Source organism: Octodon degus, unplaced genomic scaffold, assembly GCF_000260255.1.
Source record: "Octodon degus isolate 3935 unplaced genomic scaffold, OctDeg1.0 scaffold00117, whole genome shotgun sequence".
Lineage (NCBI taxonomy): Eukaryota > Metazoa > Chordata > Mammalia > Rodentia > Octodontidae > Octodon > Octodon degus.
This window is the reverse complement of record NW_004524693.1, coordinates 8,263,718-8,269,486: the sequence shown is the minus strand read 5'-3', so window position 1 is coordinate 8,269,486 and position 5,769 is coordinate 8,263,718.

Genomic DNA, 5,769 nt, shown 5'->3' with positions numbered 1-5,769 from the left:
ATGATGAAAAACATTTAAAAATTAGAATATATTTTAAAAAATAGGCATAAATAATTATATGCTTCTTATGTTTACACATATGTCCAAAAATCTAACCATATACAACCTTGAAGCAGGACAGTCCCAGAACATCCCTTATCCTGACACTTGCCTTTATTCACCACCTCTTTCTTTTTGAACAATCATCTACCCAAGAGACAGCACAGCAGCAACTGGCACGTCATGAGAAGCAGCCAGTATTCAGAAGACCAGAATGACAGGCACTCCAAGCATGAAACTACTACTACCGATTACAACCTGCAGTGCAGTTGCTTTGTTCACAGGTATCAGTATATATGTTTAGTCAGGGTGAGAATCTTTCCAATTAACTACTAGATTCAAAAACCTTGTAGAGATTCTCAGGATCATTGCTTTGTCCATGTTCTGCATATAACTGCATGGCTTGTCACTGTAATGTTTCCTTGCTCTTCTCCTTTCCCTCTCTTAATTACTCCTAGAGTTCCTGCTTCCCTTTTACTTGTATTATAACTTTCTATTTGAATTTCTTCATTTGAGTTCTTCTACTAGGGAAACTATATGATATTTACACATGTATGTCTGGTTTATTTCACTTATGAGTACATTTTCAAGTGGAATCCACTTCAATATAAAGGCTTCGAGTTTATCATTCTTTATATTGAGTAAAACTCCATTGTGTAAAAATACCACATTTTTTCAGCCATTCCTCAGGTGATGGATATCTTGGTTGCTTCCAAGATTTGGCTAGCACAAATTGTGCTGCTATAAACATAGGCACACATATATCCCTATAATATGATGTTTTCAGATCCTCTGGGAAAATTCCCAGTAGGGGAATATCTGGTTTAAATGGGATTTCCAGTCCAACATTTCCAAGGAGACTCCACACTGATTTCCATAATGGTTGCACCAGTCTACATTCCCACCACCAGTGGAGAAGGGTTTTTTTTTCCCCCACACCCTCTCCAACATTTGTTGTTGGTTGATTTCTTCACAATAGCCATTCATTTTGAGGTGAGATGCTATCTCAATGTTGTTTTAATTTGCATTTTGCGGATGGCTAATGACGTGGAGCATTTTTTCATATATTTATTGGCTTCTTTAATTTCATCCTCTGAGAAGTGTGTGTTCATCTCAGATGCCCATTTCTGATCTGGGTCTTTAAATTTAGGGGACCTAGAGTTTTTAAATTCTTTATAAATTCTAGAGAACAGACGTTTGTCTGAGTACTTATTTATCATGATTTTTTTTTTCCAATTTGTGGGTTATCTCTCATTTCGTTGGTAATTTCTTTTGACGTGAAAAACTTCTCAATAACATCAGGTCATAGTTGATAATACTTTCAATTCTATCCCGTGTGATTTGATTTTTGTTCATGAACTCTTTGCCTACCCCTATGTCTTAAAGAGTTCCTCCTACTTTCTCTTCCAGGAGATTTAGTGTCTGCCTTAATGTTTCGATCTTTAGTCCATTTTTACTTCAGCTTAGTGCATGGTGATAGATCTGGGTCAAGTTTAGTTTTCGGCATGTACAAAGCAAGTTTTTCCAGCATCATTTGTTAAAGAGGCTATCTTGCTTCCAGTGAGTATGTTTGGCCACTTTTTCAAAGATAAGGTGGCTGAGTGTGTTTGTAGGGTCTTCAGCAATTTCTAATCTAGTACATTGTTCCTCAGGTCTATTTTGTTACCAGTACAATGCTGATTTTATCACAGTAACCTTGTAGTATAATTTAAAGTTAGGAATTGTAATGCCTCCTGCCTTGTCTTTATTGCCCAGGATTGCCTTTGCTATTTTAGGTCTTTTCTGTTTTCCGATAAATTTTAGGAATGATTTCTCTAGGTCTGTGAGGTATGTTGGTCATAGTCTGATATGGATTGCATTAAATATGTACAGCGATTTCGGGAGTATGTGCATCTTCACAATGTTGGGTCTGCTATCTAGGAGCATCAAATAACTTTACATTTTCTGAAATCCTCTATGATCTATTTTTTATGAGTATGGTAATTTTTCTTGAAAAGATCTTTGACCTCTTTAGTGAGATTAATTCCAAGTATTTTATTTTCCTCCGTGTTATTGTAAAAGGTATTGTTTCTATAGTTTCCCTCTCGGTGTGTTTGTTGTCTGTGTAGAGGAATGCTATTGACTTTTCAGTACTGACTTTGTATCCTGCTATGCTACCGAATTTCTGTATTAATTCTAGTACCTTTTTAGTGGAGCTTTTTGGGTCTTCCAAGTAAAGTATCATGTCATCTGCAAATAATGATAATTTAACTTTTTCTTTACCTGTTCTTATTCCTTTTATTTCTTTCTCTTGTCTAATGGCTCTAGCTAATCATTCCAGAACTATATTGAATAGGACTGCTGATAGAGGACAACCTTTTTTTTTTTTTTTTGCGGAACCAGGGATTGAACACAGACCCTTGCACTTGCCAGGGTAGCGCTTATTCCACTGAGCCATCTCCCCAGCCCCGGACATCCTTTCTTTGTACCAGATCTAAGAGTAAGAGATTTCAGTTTTTTCCCATTTAGGATTATGTTACCGGTTGTGTTTTCATAAATAGCTTTTACCAGATTGAAGTAGAGGCCATCTATTCCAATTTTCTGTAAGACTTTGAACATGAATGTATGAGTGTTGGACTTTGTCAAAAACTTTTTCTGCATCCATGGAGATGATCCTGTGGTTTTTAGATTTCGCTGTATTGATATAATGTATTACCCTTATAGGTTCTCGAATATTGAACCATCCTTGCATCCCTGGGTTGAATCCTACCTGGTCATGGTGTATGATATTCTTGATGATTTGCTGTATTCGATTTGCTAGAATTTTATTGAGGATTTTGGTACCTATGTTGATGAGGGAGTTTGGCCTATAATTCTCTTTTTTAGTTGCATCTTTCCCTGGTTTTGCTATCAGTATAATACCTGTCTCCGGGAATGATTTTGGGAGGATTGCTTCCCTTTCAATTTCATGGAAGAGTTTGAGGAGTATAGGGACTACATCTTCTGTATATTTCTCATAGAATTCATTTGTGAATCCATCCAGAACTGGACTTTTCTTTGTCATTAGGTTTTTAATTATATCTCGTATTTCATTGGCTTTTTTGGGCTATTGAGAATGGTTAAATCTTGTTGATTCAGTTTTGTTAATTTTTGAACTTTCTGTAAATCTGTCCATTCCTTCTGTATCTTCTATTCTGTGAGAGTAAAGATTCTCAAAATAACTATTGATAATCTTCTGAATTTCCACTGGCTTTGTGGGAGTTACACCCTTTTCATTCCTTATTGCTTGTATTTGAATTTTTTCTTTCCTTTTTTCATAAAGTTAGGTAGTGGCTTATTGATTTTATTTAATGTTTCAAAGAACAAGCTTTTTATTTTTTAATTATTTGAATTGTTTTCTTTGTCTCGATTGAATAAATTTCTGCTCTAATCTTTATGATTTCCTCCCATCTTTGGACTCTGTGTTTGGTTTGCTCTTCATTTCTAGTTGTTGAAGGTGCAGCATTAGGATATTCATTTGTTCCCGTTCTGTTTTCCTAATGTGTGAGTTCACAGCTATGAATTTCTCTCTGAGAACTGCTTTCATTGTATCTCATAAACTCAGATAAGTTGTGCTTGAATTTTCTTTGAATTGTAGATATTGTTGAATTTCTTGTTTAATTTCATCTGTGACCCATTGGTTGCTGAGTAAGGTGTCATTTAATTTCCATGTATGTAGGGTTTTTTTCTGGTCTCCTTTGTCATTTATTTCCAGTTTCATTGCACTGTGGTCAGATAATGTGCATGGGATAATTTCTGTTTTTTTACACATACTTAAGCATGACCTATGGACCAGTATGTGGTCTATTTTAGGAAATGAGCCACGTCTAGCTGAGAAAAATGTGTATTCAGCTGTGTTTGGGTGGAACTTTCTGTATATATCCATGAAGTGCATTTGTTTCAAGCTCTGGTTCAGTTCTCTTATTTCTTTGCTAAGTTTTTGTCTGGTTGACCTATCTTTTTGGGATGAGGAGGGGTTAAGGTCACCTATTAAGATTGTGGTATTGGATATTAGATATTTCATGTCAATTAAGATTTGCTTTATATAGTTGGGTGCTCCCGTGTTTGGTGCATGCATATTTATGAGTGTTACCTCTTCCTCTTGAATTTCTCCCCTAACCATTATATAGTTGCCTTCTTTGTTTTGCTTCATCACTGTTGGTTTGAAGGTGAGACTGTCTGAGAATAGGATTGCTACCCCTGTTTTTTTCTGAAGTGCTGGGTCATATAGTATTTTTTTTTCATCATTTGACTTTCAGCCTATGAATGTCTTTATGAATTAAATGCGCTTCTTGCATACAGCATATTGTTGGATTTTGTTTCCTAATCCACTGTGCCTGTGTACTTCTCTTAATTGGTGAATTGATTCCATTTACAGTGATGGTTAGAATTGAGATGTATTGACCTACAATTGACATGTTATTTACCTGTTGTCATTTACTCGTTTTCTCATGTGTTTAATTGCTTGCCCTATTTAGTTGGTTGCTTCTGTTCTCATTCTTGAAGTTCTAATCATTTTGGTCCCTCTCTAGAACATGTTTCAGTAGCCTTTGTAGGGTTGACTTTGTCATCAAGAAATTCTTTAGTTGTTGTTTTTCATGGAAGTATTTCACTTCTCCATCAAACCTGAAAGAGAATTTTACAGAGTATAGTAGTCTAGGCTGGTATTTGTTTTCATAGAGGACTTGAAGTACTCTGCTCCATGCTGTTCTTGCCTTCATGGTTTGTGAAGAGAAGTCGGCTGTAATTCTGATGGATTTTCCTCTGAATGTGATCTTCTTCTTTTCTCTAACGGTTTTCAGTATATTATTCTTGAGCTGAGTTTCTGGGATTTTGACTATTATATGTCTTGGTGTGTTTTTCATTGGGTTGAAGTTTCTTGGTGTTCTGTATGCTTCGGCTACCAGAATGTCAGATTGTTTCTTCATATTTGGGATGTTTTCTGCTATTACTTATGCCCATATATTTTTAATGTCATTTGTATTGACTCCTTTCTCATTTTTGCCTATTAGTCTCACATTGTTCATCTTTGCATCATTTTGCAGATGATGGATTATTTTTTCTTGCATCCTTCTTGTTTTTATGAGATCCTTTCTTGCCTTTTCACTAGCTGCACCAGCTGTTTCAAGATCTGAAACTGTCTTCACTTTCACTTTATATGGTTCTGCAAGCTTGTGATTGCGATTTTAAATTCCTCTACATCTCTTTGACTCTGCTTCATGCGATCTATTTCTTTCCTGTATTGCTCATTTAAGGAATCAGTCATTTTTGTAATCTCTAATTTTTTATCAATGTCTTCTTTAGTAACACTTATAAATTCTGTTACTGCAGAGGTTTTTTTTTTTTCAGATGGGTTTCCTCCCTATGTTTCTGTAGTTGCTTCTTTACTCCTAGATGCTAGGAGTTCAGAGAATTCTTTTCTTAATTTCAAAATAGAATTCTACTCTGAGTTCCTCTATAACTTTCTGATGTTGCTTATTTACTATCGACACTATTAATTCATACATTTGAGCTGAGCTAGTAGTAAAGAATTCCACTCTGAGTTCTTCTATGACTTTCTGCTATTGCTTATTTACTATTGATGTAATTAATTCATACATTTGAGCTGAGCTAGTGTCCTCTGCACTTGTTCTGGTTGGGCATTGGTTTCCTCCATATGTTTCTTCATTGGATTCTTTACTGCAGATGTTATTAACTCAGGGATTTTTTTTT